The sequence below is a fragment of the Rhinoderma darwinii genome, assembly GCF_050947455.1.
Source record: "Rhinoderma darwinii isolate aRhiDar2 chromosome 2 unlocalized genomic scaffold, aRhiDar2.hap1 SUPER_2_unloc_55, whole genome shotgun sequence".
Lineage (NCBI taxonomy): Eukaryota > Metazoa > Chordata > Amphibia > Anura > Rhinodermatidae > Rhinoderma > Rhinoderma darwinii.
Window position 1 is genome coordinate 729,286 of NW_027461724.1, and position 24,701 is coordinate 753,986.

At 42.7% G+C, this 24,701-nt stretch overlaps 2 non-coding genes and 2 pseudogenes across 2 annotated transcripts; all 4 read left to right on the forward strand.

Moving 5' to 3' along the window:
• Window positions 1–3,008: 3,008 nt before the first annotated feature.
• On the forward strand, window positions 3,009–3,200 carry LOC142679611 (U2 spliceosomal RNA). The gene has a single exon (XR_012852831.1). It is a non-coding gene; the product is annotated as a U2 spliceosomal RNA (small nuclear RNA).
• A 6,476-nt stretch (window positions 3,201–9,676) lies between these two features.
• On the forward strand, window positions 9,677–9,847 carry LOC142679631 (U2 spliceosomal RNA; annotated as a pseudogene).
• Window positions 9,848–17,437: 7,590 nt separating this feature from the next.
• LOC142679655 (U2 spliceosomal RNA) lies at window positions 17,438–17,646 on the forward strand (annotated as a pseudogene).
• Window positions 17,647–23,923: 6,277 nt separating this feature from the next.
• LOC142679638 (U2 spliceosomal RNA) lies at window positions 23,924–24,106 on the forward strand. The gene has a single exon (XR_012852840.1). It is a non-coding gene; the product is annotated as a U2 spliceosomal RNA (small nuclear RNA).
• Window positions 24,107–24,701: the final 595 nt, after the last annotated feature.

Here is a 24,701-nt window from a genome sequence, read left to right on the forward strand (position 1 = left end):
GGTCCAATGGAAGAGTGAGCTCCAGAATTGATTTTATTTTCACTTCTAATAGTTTTATTCCCAAAAAATGTTTGCTTTTAACAAATATTTTATCTGATCACAAGCTCCTTTCGGTGCACCTGGAGCTAGAGGGAGAGCAAAAAGCTTGTAGGGGTCCCTGGAGACTAAACACCACACTCCTGGAGGACCCCATCATTAAAGAGGAGTTTGTGCGGACCTACCAGTGTTGGCAGTCCCATAGAGCGCCCAGTCAGCCTATGCTACACTGGTGGGAGGGCATTAAACCCAAAATCAGAGCTTTTTTTATTCGAGCAGGTAAGAAGAAAGCCAAAGAGAAAAAACAATGGTTTTATGTTCTTAATAAACGTTTACATGTACTTTTTAAATTGAAGGAGATTGGTATGGATGTTGATGATGATATCTTAAATCTTAAAGCTGAAATAAAACATGCCATAGAAGAGAAAGGGAAACAAATAATTTTTAATTCACATGTAAAGCACCTCGAGGATGGCGAGAAGTGTTCCCGGTTCTTCTTCAAAAAGGTAATGGATAAACGAGATGTCATTTCAAACCTTGAAGGAGAAACCACTATGGTCGGCATTTTAAATTCTGCTTTTAATTTCTACCAATCTCTTTTTAACAAGAAAAATATTGATCCTTCCTTTTTAGAACATGTTCTTAATTCCCTTGATGCCAAGCTAGATATTTTAGACCAGGAAGTTTTATCCCGTAATATTACCTTGGAGGAACTTTTATTTGCTTTTAAAAGTTTTTCTAATGGGAAAGCTCCTGGGGAAGATGGTCTGCCCATCGAATTTTATCATGCTTTTTGGGAAATTTTAAAGAATGACATGTTTTTATTGTATAAGGAAGTTTTTATTACTGAAGAGCTGCCCCCTTCCTGGAGGAGGGGGATTGTGTCCTTAATTTTTAAAAAAGGTGAGAAGGACCAGTTAAAAAACTGGCGCCCTATTACTCTTTTAAACGTTGATTGTAAAATTTTAGCTAAACTAATAACAATCCGTTTTAAACCTTTTATTCATAAATTAATCCATCCAAACCAGGTATGTGGGGTACCTGGGAGGTCAATTACTGAGTCCCTGAATATTTTACGTGACATCATTTGGTATTTTAAAGAAAGGGGTCAAAGCCTTGCTATTTTATCCTTAGATTTCGAGAAGGCTTTTGACCGGGTCTCCCATGAATATCTTTTTATGGTTCTTAAAAAGATGGCTGTTCCTGAAATTATTTTAACACGTATTAAGCTTTTATATCGATCCTGTTTTAGCCAAATTTCTATCAACGGATTTTTAACTAAAGGTGTTCCTCTTTTATCAGCGGTGAAACAGGGGTGCCCGTTGTCTCCGCTCCTTTTTATTTGTGCCATAGAACCTCTGTTCACCCTAATAAGAGATGATAAAGTCATCAGAGGCGTGCCCATACCTGGAGGAAGGGGGAACCAGGTAAAAATCCTAGGCTATATGGATGACGCCACCATCCTATGCCCAGACGCCGCTTCTATGAGAAGGGCATTGAGGAACACCGGCTTTTTTTGTGAAGCCTCTGGTTTTAAATTAAACGTTGATAAATGTGACTGTTTTTATACTGGTGTGTGGGATTCCTCTGTGACACCAGGAGTTAACATGCAGCAGGATCAGATAAAAATTTTAGGAATTGTTTTTAATCAAGAAAACGATGGGAGACCCAATTGGGATTCAGTAATTGCCAAAATGGAAAAAAAGGTTTTAATGTGGAATTTGAGAAATCTCACCATGGAGGGAAAAGTTTTAATAATTAAATCTGTTTTATTACCCATAATGCTTTATGTAGCTATGGTTTTCCCTCCAACAATTTTATATATTAAAAAAGTGACCAGGATCTGTTTTATGTTTTTATGGGGTTCCAAAATGGAAAAACTAAAACGTGATTTTATGTACAGATGTAAGGACAATGGCGGGAGAGATGTTCCTAACCTTTTTAACTTCTTTTACATTAAATACTTTTGCTTCTGTTTTAAAATGTATAATTCTGATGGTATTTTTAGCTACTTTTTAAAGTACGCTACGGGCATGATTTTTAAACGATGGTTTCGTGTCCCTTTGAATTCTCCTGTGCTTCTGTGTCCCCCAAAACAATATGCGGTGCTCGAAAAAACTGTCATGCTCCTAGGTCTCCAAGAATTGGAGCCTGACATATTGGGGGACCAGAAAAAAGTGTCACTCTCCTGTAGGCGGCAGGAGGATACACTGGCAGTTTCAAATTTCTCACAGGCAAGGTCCAAGGTGGTGTGGCGGAACGTTTTCGGGAAATTTATGGCAAATGTGCACAAGGACCTTGCCTGGGCAATCGTTCACCAGTGCCTCCCTACTCGTGAATTCCAGCATAGGCGAGGACTGGTGGCGAGAGCCAAGTGCCCGAGAGACAGGTGTGGTGACGACGAGACGGTAATGCACCTGTTTTGGAACTGCCCATATGCACAGGAGGTTTGGAGGAAGGCAGGCCCATTGCTGAAATGGGCCTGCGGTCTTAAAGATCTTAAATTTGAATACGTGTTTTATGGTCTTTTTAACTGCCCAAGTTTTAAACAGCAAATGGTCTGTTGGATCATTTTAAACTGTTTTAAGAATGCCATCTGGAAGGTTAGGAACATTCTGCTTTTTAAACATGATTTTATTGACGTTAAAAATTGTGTGAAATATGCCCTAAGTGAAATGTATATTTATTATCTTAGGGACAAAAAGCAGCTAGGGGTAAAAGAAGCAACATCCATGTGGTGTTTGCAAATGTGGAATACTATAACATTGTAAATAAAAATGGTTTTATTCTTTTATGTCTTTTATGCCCTGTATAAATTTTATCCTGCTATTGTTCTGTACTTTTATTATAACATCTGTATTACTGGTCTTATTATTATTACTTTTGTATTCATTTAAATGTATGAATATTCATGTATTATGCCATTGATTTTATCTTGTGGTTTCAATTTTAAAAAAAAAAGTCTGTAAAATATATTATTTTTGCCAATAAAAAACTTTGTTGAAACCTTATCTGTTCTTATCAGTTTAATATCTGATACGTCCCCTATCTGGGGACCATATATTAAATGGATTTTTAGAACAGGGAGATGGAAATAGAGCTTGCTCTGTCCACTCCACGCATTGACCTGGTATTGCAGTATTTCCAGGATCGGTGCACCCTTTCCTTATGTGTTTACTAAAATCAGATTCCAAAAGTGCTTTTTGTGTTTGCCATTGTTTTTGTCTTTCGGATGGGATCTCCCCTTTTAATCCCATTATTTCAACACCTGTTGGACAATGCATTTGTACAGTCATGTGTGATAATGAGCTAATTTATTAAATGCAATTAATTAATACATTGCCACCTCTTGTTTTGTGTCGTCTGTGTTTCTGTGTTTCCGGCATTTCACATTGGAACAGCTCATTCACCTTCCTTGTCTTCTCTCCGCCCTCCCTCCTAGGTAGGTTAAAGAGCTGCACCTGAGCCAGCCACTGATTGATGCAGCACCATAGTCAAATAGTGGAGTGGAGTAGGGGAACAGCAAACAGCCATTAAAGCAGCCAGCCCGCCCGCCCGCCCGTCACAATGGACCTACCTGTGTACACTAGATGGATGTGATGGAATGTACTGTGGTCCCTACATTTCAAGAAGAAGTAAGAATTGCAGTTGCAACAAACCCTTGCTTGCCTACAAAGAGAGCAGCAATTTGGATTTGTTACTATGTTACCTGGAAGAATAACAAACTGTGCAAGGATGGAGGTTGTAGGAGCAAGGAGAACAAGTTGTCTGTAAAGTTGGTGGATGCCTATTTTCCATTTTGCAGTCCCTTGTCTCCCTCTTGTGGCCTCCTGGAGGCAACTAGCTGTGCAAAAAAAAGACAGCCTGGGGGCCGGCTGTTGCAGTGTTGCCCTCTCAGGCAACACTGAGTGACTGACTGAGCCGCACCGTCTTATATAAAGTTCAGACGGAACTTTGCACGTGTCATAGTGGAGACCTCAGGAGCCAGAGCCAGCTTTCTGACATCATAATGGGGCCTCAGAGATAAAAGCCTGGGCCCAGGCAGTGTTGGTCAGTGCTGCTCAGCAGGCAGCACTGGACTGGATTAAAGCTGATACAAGGTGTGAAAGGAGAAGGGGTGGCAGTGGGCATGCACTTACTGCTGCTGCTGCTGCTGCTGCTGCTGCTGCTGCCAGTGTTTGCACGGCAGGAGGGCATTTGGGCGTTGCCAGGAAGGCGTTTTTATGTCGATTCCTCCTCTTTCAACACTGCATTGTGGTGCAAGCAAAAGAAGCAAATCCTGTCTTGCTTCCTCTCCGGCCTTTATTCACCTCCCGCTTAGTAGCTGTGAGTGTGTGTGAGCCTGCAGGGCCCCATGGAATTGCCTAGGAGTAGGCTGAATCGCTGCAAGGGGTGAACAGCAGTATTGGGCAGGCTCGGTCAACGCGCGGCACGTTCGGGTTATCGCTTCTCGGCCTTCTGGCTAAGATCAATTGGATTTATCCAGGAGACTTGTCAGGAGGTGCTTCCGGTACCCTTTCTCTCGGCCTGGGGGGATCGTCTGGGTTCATAGCCCAGACTTCACCCCCCTGTCGCTATTGGGAGAAAGGCCTAGTCCGGGAGCAACGGGAAGGGATCCCCAGGCAATCGGCCTGTTTCCTGCCAGACGGGAGAGATGCCAGCCAGGATTTCGTACGCATCGGGTGAGGCCCGGATGAAGAATACTATTCGTATTGAAGTGGAGGAAAGACACAGACCAAAGAAGAACTTGGAATTTATCGCCAGAGAAGTGCTTTTGGGTTCGCTTGGACTACATCACAGGGATATTTTTTGCTTCCAGGACAACGAAGCCAAAGGAACCCACACCATCACCTTCCAGGATCTCGGGTGCTGCCAGAACGTCGTAAAGAAGGTAAACGAACTAATGTATGATGAAAAGTTTGATGGACTAGAGTTCGTATTACTTTTTGCCTATGATGAGATCCCTCTGGTAGTCTATCTCTACAATCCCCATGTAGAGACTGATGATATAACCACTTACCTTCAGAGATATTGTGATGACGTAAAATTTATGAACAAAATTAATAATGCTGTTGGATTTTGGGGAGGCAAGCGAAAATTTTTGGTCCGCTTAAAAAAAGACCCAGAGGGAATCGGAGGCATGCAGCACCCACCCTCTACCGTAGTTATTGGGAAAAGCAGAGGTTATATATTTTACCCGGGTATGCCCACATATTGCCGGCAGTGTGGACGCTTTGGACATACCCAGGTTTCCTGCAAAGATGAGAAGTTGGATAGGTGCAATAATTGTGGCCAATACGGACATCAAATGAAGAGTTGCCCCAAAGAGAGACTGTGCAATTTATGTGGGGGCAAGGGCCACATGTTCAGGGATTGCCCCAGCAGAGCCAGGAATCGTACCTACGCTGACACGGTGAAGAGTTTTGTGAAATCCACACCTGGGTCAGAGCCAAAGCGATCTTCAGTAGCGTCTGCTGAGGATCGGGTGATGATGACCCAGGGCGCCAGACAAGAGACTGTGATTTCAAGACCGGAGCCAATGTCTGCTGAATCTCTATCAGTAGACAAGGCGATGAAGGTCAAGGGCGCCTCCTGTAGCAGGAGTGCGGTTGGGACAGAGCAGGAGCCTGACACAGTTCCTGGTCAGGCCTCTGCTTGTAAGTCCCGTGGTGTTGCCATCAGTGGGTCAGAGCAGAGGGTCTCCATAACTTCAGTGGAGAGCCCTGCAATGACGACCCCAAATACCAGCCGCAAGTCCGAGCAGAAATCCCTTTCAACACCAGAGGGAGGAGCTATGCAAATGACCTCAAAGTCCCAACGTGAGAAGAGCCAGCCTAGGAAGGAGACTTCGCTGAAGACCCTTGACGACCGCTCTGAGGACCACCAAAACATCGTGGAGGAGATGGAGTCAAGCATTCCAGAGGGTGAGAAGAGAGCAGCCTCCAGTGAGCGGGGAGGAGATGACAGCGATGAGAGGGAGAATGAACCAGTAAGGAAGTGGCGGAGGGGAGTGGAACTTGACTCCCCGGATATCTGCTTGGCCGATGACGATTTGTGGTTGGGGCCGGTGACCTATCAGTTGTCTGCTTCCAACCCCCAGAACATCCAGTCGCCTGGGTCTCCTGAGCAGGAGATCTTTGGTGGGCTAGACATCCAGGAGTTTAGTTGTGGCTCGAGCATGGACGATCCGCCACCATAATATGTGTAATGCCTCTCGTCAATGTCGTCTCACTGAACGTGAGACTATTAAAGAGCCCCGCTCGTAGGGCTGCTTTGTTTTCCTTCCTAGAGACTGAGGACTTTGATTTCTGCTTGTTACAGGAGTGTGGATTTCAACACGCAATAGACTATTCGGACATTAAAAAAGATTGGAAGCTGGGTCCTTCCGTGTGGTCCGGCTCCAATGAAAATAGATCTGCTGGGGTAGGACTGCTCTGCCGTGGCTTTTCTACTATTATACATTCTGTGACTGAGATTTTACCTGGCAGAGCAATAGTAGTCCACCTGAATTTTAATGGTTTTATGTTTCGTATTTTAAATGTATATGCCTCTCCTGATAAGCAGGAGAGGGCGGAGTTAATGCAAATTTTACCATTGTTTTGTGTTGGGTCATCCCCCTTATTAGTAGGAGGAGATTTCAATTGTATATGTGAAGGAGAATGCCGGCAGGGGGGTGACCCTCTCCGCAAACTAGATAAGACCTCTTACCTGCTTAAGAATTTTTTATGCGATTTTAAGCTGAGGGATGCCTGGAAGTTGCTCTTGCCGGCAGACCTAGGCCACACATGGTCCAATGGGAGAGTGGCTTCTAGGATCGATTTTATATTTTTATCAGAGGATTTTAACCCAGTGAAATTTGTTTTAATATCTAATATATTTTCTGACCACAAACTCTTGCAGGCTAAGATAGAGTTTAGTGGTGAACTGAAGGTAAATAAGGGCCTCTGGAGGTTGAGCACGCACCTGCTGGAGGATCCTCTGACTCAGCTGGAATTTGGCCAATCCTACCAGTGTTGGCAGCAGCAGAAAAACCCCGACATACCAATGCTGACCTGGTGGGAAGAAATAAAAACAAAAATTAAGTTATTTTTTATTAAAGCAGGTAAGAGGAAAGCAAAAGAAAAGAAGCAATGGTTTTATAATTTTAACACAAGGTTGCAAACACTTTTTAAATTCAAGGAGCTGGGGATAGATGTGAAAGAAGATATTGAAAGTATGAAAGCAGAAATTAAGAAATGTTTAGAGCAAAGAGGTAAACAAATTATTTTCAGATCCCGAGTTCAACATCTGGAGGAAGGAGAAAAATGTTCCAGATTTTTCTTCAAAAAAGTTATGGATAAAAGAGATGTGATTTTAAACTTGGAGGGTCAAACCTCTAGGGAAGGTATTTTAAAGTCTGCTCATGATTTTTACCAGCTCCTTTTTAATGAAAAGTGTATTGATATGTCCTTTTTAACAGATGCTCTTAATGTCCTTGATCTTAAGTTAGATGTTTTAGACCAGGAGGTTTTATCACGTGATATCAACTTAGAAGAACTTTTTACTGTTTTTAAAAGTTTTTCTTATGGGAAAGCTCCTGGTTCAGATGGACTTCCCATCGAATTTTATCTAACGTTTTGGGACATTTTAAAGGACGACCTTTTTGTGTTATTTAAAGATGCTTTTACTGTAAATATGTTGCCGGTTTCATGGAGGAGGGGGGTAGTGTCTTTGATTTTTAAAAAAGGAGATCGGACTCTGCTGGGGAACTGGAGACCTATCACCCTCCTAAATATGGAATACAAAGTAATGGCCAAGATAATTGCAAACCGGTTAAAAATAGTGATCAGCAAAATTATACATCCGGACCAGGTTTGTGGGGTTCCTGGGAGAAGTATTACTGAGACTTTAAATATAATCCGTGATGTCATATGGTATTCAAGAGACCGGAGTCAAGGTTTAGCCCTCCTAGCGCTAGATTTTGAGAAGGCTTTTGACAGAGTTTCACATTTGTACCTTTTTAATGTTTTAAAGAAAATGTCAATCCCTGAGATGATTTTAAGTCGTATTAAGGTTCTATATAAGTCTTGTTTTAGCCAAATTTCTATTAATGGGTTTTTAACCGAAAATGTGGTTTTAAAATCTGGAGTGAAGCAGGGGTGTCCGCTCTCCCCGATTTTATTTATATGTGCAATGGAGCCCCTATTGTGTCAGATACGCAAGGACAAAGTCATCAGAGGGGTTCCTATCCCTGGAGGAGGTGGCAACCAGGTAAAAGTGTTGAGCTATATGGATGATGTGACAGTAGCATGTACAGACCCTGCTTCGCTCAAAAGAACCTTAAGGTGCACAGAGTTTTTTAGCCAGGCTTCAGGTTTTAAATTAAACGTTGCAAAAAGTGAATGTCTGAGCGTTGGAGCTTGGGACGCCTCCCAGACTCCGGAAATTAGCATAAAACAAGATAAAATAAAAATTCTTGGTATCATTTTCAAAGAAACAAATGATGGGATTGACAATTGGGATGAGATTTTATGCAAAATGGAAAAAAAGATCTCTTTCTGGAACCTTAGAGAATTGACGATGGAGGGCAAGGTACTAATAATAAAAATGATCTTACTGCCGCTAATGTTATATGTGGGAATGGTTTTCCCTCCATCGGATGTTTTGATAAAAAAACTAACCAGAATTATATTTATGTTTTTATGGGGTTCAAAGATGGAAAGATTAAAAAGAGATCATATGTACAAAAGCAAGTTGAATGGTGGAAAAGATGTCCCTAATTTGCATATTTTCTTTTATGTAAAATTTTTCTGCTTCTGTTTTAAATGTTTTAATTCCAATGGCGTTTTTAGTTGTTTTTTAAAGTACGCTGCCGGTATGGTTTTTAAAAAATGGTGTATGCCTCCGTTGAATTCCCCTGTTCTTTTATGCCCCCCAAAGCATTATGTGATTTTAGAAAAGACTATACGAACATTTCATTTAAAGGACCAAGAAAGCGACGTTTTAAAGGACCAGAGGAAACTGTCTGCAATTCTAAGGGGGAATGAGGAGGTTATCCCTGTGGCAAACTATTCCCAGACGAGGTCTAGACAAGTATGGCGGAACGTCTTTGGGAAATTTCTCGCAAATGGACATATAGACCTTGCCTGGATGATGGTCCACCAGTGCCTCCCAACAAGAGACTTTCAGCACAGGAGAGGCCTGGTGGCAAGGGCAAAATGCCCAAGAGACTCTTGTGTGAATGATGAATCTGTGCTACATTTATTTTGGAACTGTCCTTACGCACAAGAAGTCTGGAGGAAAGTCGGCGTGCTTTTAAAATGGACTTGTGGATTAAAAGATCTAACATACGAATATATAATTTACGGACTATTTAATTGCCCAACTTTTAAACAGTACATGGTTTGTTGGAGTATGATAAATTGTCTTAAAAACGCCATTTGGAAAGTCAGAAATATTTTACTTTTTAAACGTGATTTTATTTCTGTGGACGAATGTATTAAACTTGCTTTTAGTGAAATGTACATATATTTTTTAAGGGACAGGAAAAACTATGGTACAAGAGATGCAAATAGTGCTTGGAATGTACAATTATGGAAAACAGTTTTATATTAATGTACATATTGTATTTTATTGTATGACGAACTTGTGAATCAATAAAATCTTTGTTGAAACCTTATCTGTTCTTATCAGTTTAATATCTGATACGTCCCCTATCTGGGGACCATATATTAAATGGATTTTTAGAACAGGGAGATGGAAATAGAGCTTGCTCTGTCCACTCCACGCATTGACCTGGTATTGCAGTATTTCCAGGACCGGTGCACCCTTTCCTTATGTGTTTACTAAAATCAGATTCCAAAAGTGCTTTTTGTGCTTGCCATTGTTTTTGTCTTTCGGATGGGATCTCCCCTTTTAATCCCATTATTTCAACACCTGTTGGACAATGCATTTGTACAGTCATGTGTGATAATGAGCTAATTTATTAAATGCAATTAATTAATACATTGCCACCTCTTGTTTTGTGTCGTCTGTGTTTCTGTGTTTCCGGCATTTCACATTGGAACAGCTCATTCACCTTCCTTGTCTTCTCTCCACCCTCCCTCCTAGGTAGGTTAAAGAGCTGCACCTGAGCCAGCCACTGATTGATGCAGCACCATAGTCAAATAGTGGAGTGGAGTAGGGGAACAGCAAACAGCCATTAAAGCAGCCAGCCCGCCCGCCCGCCCGCCCGCCCGCCCGTCACAATGGACCTACCTGTGTACACTAGATGGATGTGATGGAATGTACTGTGGTCCCTACATTTCAAGAAGAAGTAAGAATTGCAGTTGCAACAAACCCTTGCTTGCCTACAAAGAGAGCAGCAATTTGGATTTGTTACTATGTTACCTGGAAGAATAACAAACTGTGCAAGGATGGAGGTTGTAGGAGCAAGGAGAACAAGTTGTCTGTAAAGTTGGTGGATGCCTATTTTCCATTTTGCAGTCCCTTGTCTCCCTCTTGTGGCCTCCTGGAGGCAACTAGCTGTGCAAAAAAAAGACAGCCTGGGGGCCGGCTGTTGCAGTGTTGCCCTCTCAGGCAACACTGAGTGACTGACTGAGCCGCACCGTCTTATATAAAGTTCAGACGGAACTTTGCACGTGTCATAGTGGAGACCTCAGGAGCCAGAGCAAGCTTTCTGACATCATAATGGGACCTCAGAGATAAAAGCCTGGGCCCAGGCAGTTTTGGTCAGTGCTGCTCAGCAGGCAGCACTGGACTGGATTAAAGCTGATACAAGGTGTGAAAGGAGAAGGGGTGGCAGTGGGCATGCACTTACTGCTGCTGCTGCCAGTGTTTGCACGGCAGGAGGGCATTTGGGCGTTGCCAGGAAGGCGTTTTTATGTCGATTCCTCCTCTTTCAGCACTGCATTGTGGTGCAAGCAAAAGAAGCAAATCCTGTCTTGCTTCCTCTCCGGCCTTTATTCACCTCCCGCTTAGTAGCTGTGAGTGTGTGTGAGCCTGCAGGGCCCCATGGAATTGCCTAGGAGTAGGCTGAATCGCTGCAAGGGGTGAACAGCAGTATTGGGCAGGCTCGGTCAACGCGCGGCCCGTTCGGGTTATCGCTTCTCGGCCTTTTGGCTCAGATCAGGTTTATTGCCTGGTCTGGGCCGGGGGTTCGGTCTTTCGTGGAGTCCTCTCCGACGTTTTTGGGAGCGATCATCGTGCCGTTGGGCATTCCTCATCAAGATGGCAGCTGTGCGGAATACAATTCGTTTTGTGGTGAATGAGCAGAGGAGAGTAGAAGTGGATACTGGGCACATCATTGAGAACATCCTTCTGGACCTGGCTGGAGTCACATTGGTAGAGGTATTCTGTATCCAAGCTTTCAGCAATATTGCTACGTATGACGTATCCTTTTTTGAGGCCGCCTACTGTCTAAATGTTTTTCAGTTGCTCAAGGAGAAACATATGCATGAGGCTTTAAAATCTATTGAAGTGCTACCTCTTTTCTCAGCAGTGGAGAAATGTATTACCATCCACATGTATAACCCATTTCTGGATAGAAGGCTGGTCAGGGCCTTTTTAGCTCACTACTGTACCCATGTTAGAGGAGGTGTGGAGCAGAAGAACCTATGGGGAGTTTTCAATGGTGATATCAAGTACTGGGTCAGGCTGAAACCTGACTCCAGCTGTATTGGAGGAGTGATGAATCCTCCTGCTAATTTTTCCATTGGTGGGAACAAGGGATATCTTTACTACCAAGATATGCCATCATTTTGCAGATCATGTTTTTCCTACGGGCATACTAAAGATGCATGTAAAGGCAAGGTTTGCAGAAATTGCAAGGAAACAGGACATGAGGTTAGTGCATGCATTTCCCCATCCAGGTGTGATATTTGTGGTTTGCCTGGTCATACCTGTAGAAAATGCCCAAAGGTGTTTCCCTTCTTAGGGCAAGAGAGAAGGACATGGGGCAGACAGGTGAGAACAACAAGTTCCCTTGCTGCCTCTTCTGATGTAATTTCAGAGCCTGCTGGCAGTGTTTCTGTGGCTGCTTCTCAGGACCCTGGGAAAGCTGGATTAGGAGAGGTTCTAACCTCACATACTGACAGCATGGAGTTGGGTGTGGTCCCTCCTGCAGTCCCTCCTGCTGCTGCTGCCAGTGTTTGCACGGCAGGAGGGCATTTGGGCGTTGCCAGGAAGGCGTTTTTATGTCGATTCCTCCTCTTTCAGCACTGCATTGTGGTGCAAGCAAAAGAAGCAAATCCTGTCTTGCTTCCTCTCCGGCCTTTATTCACCTCCCGCTTAGTAGCTGTGAGTGTGTGTGAGCCTGCAGGGCCCCATGGAATTGCCTAGGAGTAGGCTGAATCGCTGCAAGGGGTGAACAGCAGTATTGGGCAGGCTCGGTCAACGCGCGGCCCGTTCGGGTTATCGCTTCTCGGCCTTTTGGCTCAGATCAGGTTTATTGCCTGGTCTGGGCCGGGGGTTCGGTCTTTCGTGGAGTCCTCTCCGACGTTTTTGGGAGCGATCATCGTGCCGTTGGGCATTCCTCATCAAGATGGCAGCTGTGCGGAATACAATTCGTTTTGTGGTGAATGAGCAGAGGAGAGTAGAAGTGGATACTGGGCACATCATTGAGAACATCCTTCTGGACCTGGCTGGAGTCACATTGGTAGAGGTATTCTGTATCCAAGCTTTCAGCAATATTGCTACGTATGACGTATCCTTTTTTGAGGCCGCCTACTGTCTAAATGTTTTTCAGTTGCTCAAGGAGAAACATATGCATGAGGCTTTAAAATCTATTGAAGTGCTACCTCTTTTCTCAGCAGTGGAGAAATGTATTACCATCCACATGTATAACCCATTTCTGGATAGAAGGCTGGTCAGGGCCTTTTTAGCTCACTACTGTACCCATGTTAGAGGAGGTGTGGAGCAGAAGAACCTATGGGGAGTTTTCAATGGTGATATCAAGTACTGGGTCAGGCTGAAACCTGACTCCAGCTGTATTGGAGGAGTGATGAATCCTCCTGCTAATTTTTCCATTGGTGGGAACAAGGGATATCTTTACTACCAAGATATGCCATCATTTTGCAGATCATGTTTTTCCTACGGGCATACTAAAGATGCATGTAAAGGCAAGGTTTGCAGAAATTGCAAGGAAACAGGACATGAGGTTAGTGCATGCATTTCCCCATCCAGGTGTGATATTTGTGGTTTGCCTGGTCATACCTGTAGAAAATGCCCAAAGGTGTTTCCCTTCTTAGGGCAAGAGAGAAGGACATGGGGCAGACAGGTGAGAACAACAAGTTCCCTTGCTGCCTCTTCTGATGTAATTTCAGAGCCTGCTGGCAGTGTTTCTGTGGCTGCTTCTCAGGACCCTGGGAAAGCTGGATTAGGAGAGGTTCTAACCTCACATACTGACAGCATGGAGTTGGGTGTGGTCCCTCCTGCAGAGCCAACTGTTGATGGAACACCTGTGGTTATACCTATGGAAGGTGAAGACACAGCGCCACCTAGTGGGTGTGCATACCCTGATAATGGTGCAAGTATGCAAATTTTGTCTTTCTCTAGCCCAGAGTCAAAAACGGAAGACTCAGCTAAAGTGGAGTGGTCAATATCGGAGGAGGACGAGAAGGAGGCCAGGATGCCTAGTGCCACTAGTGCGGAAATTTTCCACAAAGTTGTCTCAAAAAGGGGGAAATCTGGAAAGGCGGTGAAGAGACTGAAGATTGGTTTGTTGGAAGATTCTGCTCATGCAAATCCTTTCTCATTGCTGGACAGTGACTCTAGTTGTAGCCCTAAGTCATCTGAGGTGGCCTCAGAAGTACCCAGCTCTCCTGGGGAAGGTTTCCTCAGTGAAGTCAATGTGGCAAATCTGGAAAGAGCAATGTATTTCCCTGGGACGTGATATGTTCTGGCTATTTCATGGCTTGCTTTTCCACTAACCATACTATGCCCGCATGTCTTTGAGATTAAAGATTGTCTCACAAAATGTACGGGTGTTCTCCTCTGCTCACAAGCGTGCTGCAGTCCTGGACTTTTTGGCCTCTAAGGGCAGTGACATTGTTTGCGTACAAGAATGTGGTTTATCAAAAATGCCTAGGAAAGAAGAATGGAAGTTTGGGGAAGCAATTTGGTCCTTTTCTTCCACAAATAGGAATGATGGAATTGGTATTCTCTTCAAAAATAATGAGTTTGTCATCAAACAGACTCAGATCATTCAGGAAGGAAGATGTGTCTGTGTGTTACTATCCTATAAGGGATGGCAGTTTAGGCTTATCAATATCTATGGCCATGCTGTGAAATCTGATAGGTTGGCACTTTTTGATAGTTTAAAATTTTTTCTACATGGTAAAGTTCCTGTTATTATTGTCGGTGATATTAACTGTATCCTGGAGAAGCAGGCCCGAGCTGGATCCACAGAGTCTAATGTGGACGCTACCGGAAGTTTGTGGAATCAAATTTTGCAGGACTTTGCTTTGCAGGACGCTGTCACCAGGAAACCAGGTCCATTTACGTACCATGCCGATGACGGAAGAACGGATTCTCGTCTGGACTTTTTCTTTTTTTCTATTTCAGCAATGAAATGTGTAGATTATGCGCAGGAGAGAGTGTGGTTTTCAGATCACGAGTGTTTGTTGGGGGTTTTTGTTATAAATAATTTCTTTTATGGTAGAGGGGTATGGAAGATGAATGTTAGTTTTCTGAGTGATGAAAGGGTAAAAACTAGGTTTGGGAAAAAATATGGGTTTTGGGTTAGGAAGAAAAGTTCTTTCTCTAATGTGTGTGAATGGTGGGTATGGGTGAAAAAAAAGATTGGTGGGTTTTTTAGACAGATAGGGTATAGAAGAGCGAGAAGGAAAAGATTGCAATATTCACGCTTTAATATGCGGATGACGTTCCTTCAACAATGTAAAAATTTGGGTATGGATGTAAGACACGATTTGGAAAAAACAAAAAAAGATATTAAGGAGTGGTTCCGAGAGAAAGGGAAAGAAATAATATTTAGGTCTAAGGTGGAGGTTAGAGATAATCACGAGAAGTGCACTAGATTTTTCTTTAAAAAAATGTGTGGTGGGAAAAGTGGTATGAATGTGTTATTGGATAAGGATGATAAAGAGGTGTTTGGTAAGGATGTGATTGATGTGGTGTCTGATTTTTATAAACAACTGTATGATGTGAAGAAGTGTGATCTGGGTGACGATGATGAGTTTTTGGATATTGTGTGTAATTTTGTTCCTGAAAGTGAATGTGAGCTTTTGCTTGGTGAGATTATGGATGGTGAAGTAAAGGATGTGGTGGGAAGTATGGCCAAAAATAAGTCTCCAGGGATCGATGGAATACCAGCTGATTTCTATGGGAAATATTGGGATATAATTGGGAAGGATGTTATTGATGTTATGAGAGTGTTGTTTTCTGGGACGAATATGTGTGATGTGATGAAGAAGGGTATGGTAGTTCTGTTGCATAAAAAAGGAGATAAGAGACGGTTAGAAAATTGGCGACCAATTACTTTGCTGAATACGGATTATAAAATTTTTGCCAAGCTGATTGCGAATCGTATGAGAGATGTGATTGGGTGTGTAATTGATGAGGATCAGGTATGTGCGGTACCGAAAAGGAAATTGCATGAGAACGTGGCGTTGGTGCGGGACATGCTTGAGGATTGTAAGGGTCGGAATAAGAAGGTGATTGTGTGTGCGTTAGATTTTGAGAAAGCGTTTGATCGTGTGGCGCATGTGTTTTTGTTCAAAGTGTTAGAGAGAATGGGTTTTCCGGTTCAGTTTGTGAGTTTGTTGAAGAAATTATACGCGAATGCAAAGAGTTGTGTGCAGGTGAATGGGTTTTTTTCAGAATCATTTAGTATTAGGTCTGGTGTGCGACAGGGTTGTCCGTTGTCTCCCATCCTTTTTATTTGTGCGATTGAACCATTGTTGCAAATGATTAGAAATGATAAGGTTGTGAAAGGTTTGGTGGTGCCCGGGTGTGATGGAAAGCGTGTGAAAGCTTTGGGATATATGGATGATATTTGTGTATTGTGTGATTCAGTGTATGATATGTCCAGAGTGAAGTTGATTGTAAATATGTTTTGTATTGCGTCTGCTTTTAAAATAAATTGGGGTAAGAGCAAATTTAAAATTTTTTTCAGTAATGAGCGAGTGTGTGATTCTGATATGGAACAGGTGAATGGTGTGAAAATTTTGGGTATTGTGTTTGATGATGAGCTGAAAGGGAAAGAAAGTTGGGATGAGTTAGGTGGTAGGATTGTGCGAAAGTTGGAAATGTGGAGAATGAGGGATCTTTCTTTTTCGGGGAAGGTTTTAATTGTCAAAAGTATTATTCTACCTATGATTTTATATGTTGCTCTGGTTTTTCCTCCTGCTGTTGCTATGTTAAAAAAAGTTAATAGAGTTTTGTTCCTTTTTCTATGGGGGAGCGGGATTGAGAAGGCAAGGAGAGAAATTCTAATGAAAAGCAGACGTAATGGAGGCCTTGATTTCCCAAATTTGGAGATTTTCATTGGAATTAATTGTGTACGTTTTTTTGTAGAGCTTTTATTTAAGGAATCCAAGGCTTCCAGAATGTCTAAATATCTAGCTGGAACGGTGATTCAGCGTCTAAGTTGGGAAAAACGAAATTTATGTAAACCAATTGCTTTCCAGTGCACGGGGTGGTATTTGTATGTAGAAAAATTTATCAAAAAGTTCCAGCTAGAGGATGTAAGAATGGAGAGATTTTTGAGAGAAAAGAATGTTGTGAGAAGTATGTGTATGAATAATGTGATGTGTTCTGTAAATGGTTTGAATTCGATGGAGTCTAAGTCTGTGTGGAAGAAGATTGTTACGTATGATGTGTCAAATAAGCAGAAAGATTTATTATGGATGTCGGTACATGGAGTGTTGCCTGTAAGGAGTGTTCAGAAAAGAAGAGGTTTGGTTGCGTCTGAAAGGTGTCCGAGAGAAGGTTGTGGGGATGATGAGGATGTGAGTCATGTGTTTTGGTCGTGTAAGCATGCAAAGGATGTTTGGAAAAAGTTGAGTGGGTTGTGCGAAGAATTGACTGGTTTGAAGAGTTTGACGTATGAAATTGTCTTGTTTGGTTTGTGTAGTTTGGGTAGTGAAAAGGATAGAGTGTTGTGGATTTTTTTGACTTGTGTGAAAGAGGTATTGTGGAATACGAGGAATTTGAATGTGTATAAAAGAGAAGTATTTGAGATGGAGGATGTGGTTAGTATGGTATTGGCTAAATTGTATTTTTATTATAAATGGGATCTAGAAAGAGGTATGGATGCGGAAGGGATATGGCGAATGTTAAAATGGAGGTATTTAGTTTGAGGAATTTTGTTTGATTTATCTTGTATTTGATGGAAAAATAAAATAATGAACCAGAGTGATGAGATTTTTTGAAAAATAGAGAGGTGGTTTGAACAACTACAGTTCTCGGTTTTATTCAAAAAAACCTGAATGGTTTAATAAAAAAAAAAAAAAAAAAAAATCTGTTCTTATCAGTTTAATATCTGATACGTCCCCTATCTGGGGACCATATATTAAATGGATTTTTAGAACAGGGAGATGGAAATAGAGCTTGCTCTGTCCACTCCACGCATTGACCTGGTATTGCAGTATTTCCAGGACCGGTGCACCCTTTCCTTATGTGTTTACTAAAATCAGATTCCAAAAGTGCTTTTTGTGTTTGCCATTGTTTTTGTCTTTCGGATGGGATCTCCCCTTTTAATCCCATTATTTCAACACCTGTTGGACAATGCATTTGTACAGTCATGTGTGATAATGAGCTAATTTATTAAATGCAATTAATTAATACATTGCCACCTCTTGTTTTGTGTCGTCTGTGTTTCTGTGTTTCCGGCATTTCACATTGGAACAGCTCATTCACCTTCCTTGTCTTCTCTCCACCCTCCCACCTAGGTAGGTTAAAGAGCTGCACCTGAGCCAGCCACTGATTGATGCAGCACCATAGTCAAATAGTGGAGTGGAGTAGGGGAACAGCAAACAGCCATTAAAGCAGCCAGCCCGCCCGCCCGCCCGCCCGCCCGTCTCAATGGACCTACCTGTGTACACTAGATGGATGTGATGGAATGTACTGTGGTCCCTACATTTCAAGAAGAAGTAAGAATTGCAGTTGCAACAAACCCTTGCTTGCCTACAAAGAGAGCAGCAATTTGGATTTGTTACTATGTTACCTGGAAGAATAACAAACTGTGAAAGGATGGAGGTTGTAGGAGCAAGGAGAACAAGTTGTCTGTAAAGTTGGTGGATGCCTATTTTCCATTTTGCAGTCCCTTGTCTCCCTCTTGTGGCCTCCTGGAGGCAACTAGCTGTGCAAAAAAAAGACAGCCTGGGGGCCGGCTGTTGCAGTGTTGCCCTCTCAGGCAACACTGAGTGACTGACTGAGCCGCACCGTCTTATATAAAGTTCAGACGGAACTTTGCACGTGTCATAGTGGAGACCTCAGGAGCCAGAGCCAGCTTTCTGACATCATAATGGGACCTCAGAGATAAAAGCCTGGGCCCAGGCAGTTTTGGTCAGTGCTGCTCAGCAGGCAGCACTGGACTGGATTAAAGCTGATACAAGGTGTGAAAGGAGAAGGGGTGGCAGTGGGCATGCACTTGCTGCTGCTGCTGCCAGTGTTTGCACGGCAGGAGGGCATTTGGGCGTTGCCAGGAAGGCGTTTTTATGTTGATTCCTCCTCTTTCAGCACTGCATTGTGGTGCAAGCAAAAGAAGCAAATCCTGTCTTGCTTCCTCTCCGGCCTTTATTCACCTCCCGCTTAGTAGCTGTGAGTGTGTGTGAGCCTGCAGGGCCCCATGGAATTGCCTAGGAGTAGGCTGAATCGCTGCAAGGGGTGAACAGCAGTATTGGGCAGGCTCGGTCAACGCGCGGCCCGTTCGGGTTATCGCTTCTCGGCCTTTTGGCACGATCCCGTGTCAAGAGGAGGTCAGCATGTCATGCCCTTGGCCTTTTGGCATCGCCACTTCGGTGGCTTAAGCCAACTGCTGCTATAAGGGGGTAGGCTGGGTGATCAACTGTCGAGCGATCATGGGAGCTAGGCTTCGATACGCTGGGATCGGGGAAACCCGGATCAAGAATGGATTTGGCATTGACGTACCCTTGAACAAGAAGGACCTTTTTTCATTGAAACACCTGGTGAATGAAGTCATTTTCAAGACCCTCAACGTGAGTAGGAACGACATCCTTTGTCTTCAAGATCCCAGAGGTAATCGCTTCACTTTGGTTCTTAAAAGTTTGAATGCTTGTTACAACTTGTATGCCGCAATTAATGCTAACTTGCAAAACCCTGGGTTGGATGGACTTATCTTCACCGTTTTATATAACAACGATGTTCCACTGGTTGTTTTGATGTACAATCCTTATGTGATGGTGGATGATATTACTTCCTTCTTAAAGAAGTACTGCTCTTACGTCAGCTATTCTCACCAGGTGTTAAATGCTGAATCCCTCTGGACAGGGAAGCATAAATTCTTTGTGAGATTTGAGGAGGATCCTTCAGGGCCTCTGGGTGTGAAATACCCTCCTAGGAATTTTGCCATCGGCCGGGACAAAGGCTACTTATTTTTTCCCCAGCCTCCTGTGTTTTGCAGGAAATGTAAAAGATATGGCCATGTTCATGAAGATTGTACGCAAGAAGGTGTTACATGTAACAAATGTAATCAGGACGGTCACCTGGCCAAGGATTGCAAAAACCCAATTGTGTGTAACATGTGCAGCATTGTGGGTCATGCCTTTAAAGACTGTCCAGAGCGTGCTAAAAACAGAAGGGTTAGGACTCTGGCGGAAGTAGTTGCAGGTGAACCTGGCAGTATGAGGTCTAATGTGATTCAGGGCCCAGCTGCCCCGGGAACTGAGGAGTCAGTGCCTGCCCAGGTGTCTGATGGGACTCTCCCTGAGTTAAATCGGTCTGGAAATACGCTGGCTGATGAAATGGAGGTAGCACCTGTTGAGAAAGACCTGCCTCACCCCTCTGATGACCTGACTGGGTTAAGAGGTGATGGGGAGGTGGATGGTTCTTTATCCAAATCACCTGTCTTTTCCTGGGAAGGAATTCTGGTGGACCAACAAGGTGAAGGTGGTCAAGGGGACTTTTCAACTGCACTTGTGAGGCCTTCTGAGGAGGAGGAAGGAGGTTCATCTTCTAAGAGACTTCGCACCATGTTGTCTCCTCTGAGTGAAGATGGAGTGAGCCCGGATAGGGGAGTCTACCCCATTTCTCATTTTCCTGAGGACTTTCCTTTTTTAGGAGAAGACGTGGACAAAGCTATCTTTGTGTCCGGTTGTCAGCCACCAGGAGGTGTAGGCTGATTAAACAGTGGGGTATTGGTGGATATCTACGGAAAAAGATCAAAATATGGACCCCAAAATTACACTTAATGTCTTATCCTTGAATGTCAGGCAAATTACATCAAAGCCTAGACGTGCTGTTGTGCTGGACTATGTTAGGAATCTTGGGGCAGAGATCATATGCCTGCAAGAGTGTGGTATATCTGAGTCACTGGGGGAGGGGGATTGGCCATATGGGCAGTATGTCTGGTCAGGATCTACTTCCAATAAGAATGATGGGGTGGGGATCCTATTAGGAAATATGGGTATGGATCTGGAGAGTTATACAGTGGTGGAAACAGGTAGATGTGTAATTGCAGTGGTATGTTGCAGGGGAGTTAGGGTTAGGGTGGTGAATACTTATTGTCCTATAGATAGAGCAAAAAGGCTGGCGTTGTTGGAAAAGCTAAGTTTGTTCTTACCTGGAAGGATTCCTACCTTTTTTTTGGGAGACTTTAATTGTTCTTTTGATGGGGATGGTCTGGATGTAACTGGGAAAAAGCTTAACCAACTTATATCTGATTTTTCTTTTATAGATGCAGCCGAATTGTCATTGGGTAAACCACCACCGCCAACATATAAATCAGATAGAGGGGGTATTGAGTCAAGAATTGATCGTATTTGCATATCTAAGGGTTTAGTGTGTAATAAGATGGTTCAGAATGAGGTACCTTTTTCAGACCATGTATGTTTACGGGTATGGGTGGAGGTAAGTAGTAAACTTTGTTTTGGGAAAGGGGTGTGGAAGTTCAATACTAGATTATTGGAGGATGTTGAAGTGATGGATGAGTTCAAACGAAAGTATGATGTGTGGAAGGGAGAAAAAGATAGTTTTGTTGATGTGCTTAAATGGTGGGATTGGATGAAAGGGCAGATTAAAAAATTTTTTGTGAGATGGGGATACAAGCAGGCTGCTAGGAAACGTAACCAGTATAAGGAATTGAATATTAGGATAGAATGGTTGCGGAAGATGGGTGAGAAGGGAATTGATTTGAGTGATTTGCTAGAGGAGGCAAGGAACGAGTTAAAGCAAGTTTTGGAAAGAAAGGGAAAGGAGATTATTTTTAGGTCTAAAGTGGAGTACTTAGATAAAAATGAAAAATGCACAAGGTTTTTTTTCAAGAAAATGTGTGGTAAGAAAGATGATATGGATGAAATTGTTAATGCGAAGGGGGAGCGTATAGTGGGTATGGATGTGTTAAAAGTGGTGGAATCGTTTTATTCAGAACTATATGGCAAAAAGTGGATTGATATCGGGTTGATGGATGAAGTTTTGAATGGTTTGGAAAATGTTCTTAGAGAGGAGGATTGTGTGGGGTTGAATGAGGATGTAACGTCTGAAGAAGTAAAGAAAGTGATAATGAGTGCGGGGAAAAATAAAACACCTGGTAAAGATGGTATTCCTGTGGAATTTTATGTGAAGGCCTGGGAGATAATAGGGTTGGATTTGGTGGAAGTATGTAAGTTTATATGGGATAAGGGGGTTTTGTGTGAGTCTATGAAAGAGGGTGTGATTGTTTTGATTTATAAGAAAGGGGATAAGAAGTGTTTGGGTAATTGGAGACCGATTTCACTGCTGAATGTGGATTATAAATGTTTTAGTAAAATTTTGGCTAATCGTATGCGTGAGGTGGTAGGAAAGGTTGTGGGTGAAGACCAAGTCTGTGCTGTGCCAGGTAGGAGTATGTCTGATAATTTGGTTTTGCTGAGAGATTTGATTGGGGACTGTATGAGTAGGAAACAGAAGTGTATGATGCTTGCGTTAGATTTCGAAAAGGCGTTTGATAGAGTGTCGCATGTGTTTATGTTTGCTGTACTTGTTAGGATGGGCTTCCCAGTGAGGTTTTTGGAAGGTGTGAAGTGTTTGTATAGGGATGTGTCAAGTGAAGTGTTGGTGAATGGTAATTTAAGTTCAAAAGTATGTGTGAGATCTGGGGTAAGACAGGGGTGTCCTATGTCCCCAGTTTTGTTTATTTGTGTGATCGAAAGTTTGATGTGTTTGGTAAGAAAAGATAAAGTGGTGAAAGGTTTTTTGATCCCCGGGAGTGGAGGTAAATACGTTAAAATTCTGGGTTATATGGATGATGTTGTGGTTATGAGTGATTGTATGGCTGGGTTGAATAGAGCAAAATTATGGTTGGTTTTTTTTTGTGGGGCATCAGCTTTTAAGGTGAATTGGGATAAGTGTGTCTTTAAGTGCTTTGGGGATAGGAGGGTAAGTATGGAGGGAGTGAGGAATGAAGTGGGTGCAGTAAAAGTGTTGGGGATACAGTTTAATGAGGACTTGAGAGGGAATGAGAGTTGGGATGAATGTGGCAAGAGGATTGAGAAGAAATTGAATTTTTGGAGACTTAGAGACCTGACTTTATCAGGGAAGGTGTTGATAATTAAGACAGTGATTTTGCCTATTTTGGTTTTTGTGGCTAGTATTTTTCCCTCCGCTAGTAGGAAAATCAAAAAGTCAGAGAAAATGGTGTTTACCTTTCTGTGGGGAAGTCAAATGGAAAAGTTGAAGCGTGAGTATGTTTATAAGTCTTGTGAGAATGGAGGTTTGGGTTTTCCGAATGTGGAGGTCTTTCTTGGGTTAAATTATATTAAAACAGTGGTGGGGCTCTTGGGGAAAGGAAATAAGAGTGCGTATATGGTAAGGTATATGGCCGGTTGGATGCTTTATGGGTTAAATTGGTTTAAGAGAGATGCTACTGTGCCTGTTGCTTATGTATGTCCGGTATGGTATGTTGTGATTGAAAGGTTCATTAGGAAATATGATTTGATTGCAGTGCCTATGGGTGGGTTTCTGGATAAGAAGGCTGTGCTAAAAAGATTGTGTGTGAATGAGGTTGTGTGTAACATTGTGGGTTTGCGAGGAGAGGATGTTGTGGATACTTGGAAGAAGTTAGGCGTGAGAGGTATGTCCAATAGACAAAAGGACATAGTGTGGATGGCGTTGCATGATATATTGCCTGTTAGAGATGTGCAGAGGAGGAGAATGCTAGTTAGATTTGAGGTGTGTCCAAGGGGTGGGTGTAATTCACGGGAGACTGTTAGGCATCTTTTTTGGGACTGCAATTATTCGTATGAGGTATGGAGGAGGATGGGTGGCGTCTGTAAGGAGTTAGCTGGGGTGAAGTTTGTGGATTGGAAGGTTGCGATGTTTGCTATAGGGGCTTGTAACAGAGTAAGTGATAGGATCTTATGGTTGATTATGGCGTGTATAATGGAAAGCTTATGGGATGTACGTAATTTAGGTGTTTTCAAACATAAGTGGGTACCTATTGGTGAGTGTGTGAGGATGGTTTTGTCAAGACTATACGTAGTCTATCGTTGGGATAGTCAGTGCGGTGGTGGTATAGACGCAGAGGGGATATGGAAATTTAAGAAGTGGAGAAGGTTGGTGAAATATAGCTAATTGATAAGATTTATTCCTGTTTTATTTTTGTTCTTCACAATCCTTTCTGTGTCTTGATTATTATTGTTTGGAATAAAATAGCCATGATGATGTACGACTAAGGCAACTTATGCCTTAAAATGCAAAATGGTTTGTGTACTGTTGCTTTAAGTTAAACTGAATGGTTTTAAAAAAAAAAAAAAAAAAAAAATCTGTTCTTATCAGTTTAATATCTGATACGTCCCCTATCTGGGGACCATATATTAAATGGATTTTTAGAACAGGGAGATGGAAATAGAGCTTGCTCTGTCCACTCCACGCATTGACCTGGTATTGCAGTATTTCCAGGACCGGTGCACCCTTTCCTTATGTGTTTACTAAAATCAGATTCCAAAAGTGCTTTTTGTGTTTGCCATTGTTTTTGTCTTTCGGATGGGATCTCCCCTTTTAATCCCATTATTTCAACACCTGTTGGACAATGCATTTGTACAGTCATGTGTGATAATGAGCTAATTTATTAAATGCAATTAATTAATACATTGCCACCTCTTGTTTTGTGTCGTCTGTGTTTCTGTGTTTCCGGCATTTCACATTGGAACAGCTCATTCACCTTCCTTGTCTTCTCTCCGCCCTCCCTCCTAGGTAGGTTAAAGAGCTGCACCTGAGCCAGCCACTGATTGATGCAGCACCATAGTCAAATAGTGGAGTGGAGTAGGGGAACAGCAAACAGCCATTAAAGCAGCCAGCCCGCCCGCCCGTCACAATGGACCTACCTGTGTACACTAGATGGATGTGATGGAATGTACTGTGGTCCCTACATTTCAAGAAGAAGTAAGAATTGCAGTTGCAACAAACCCTTGCTTGCCTACAAAGAGAGCAGCAATTTGGATTTGTTACTATGTTACCTGGAAGAATAACAAACTGTGCAAGGATGGAGGTTGTAGGAGCAAGGAGAACAA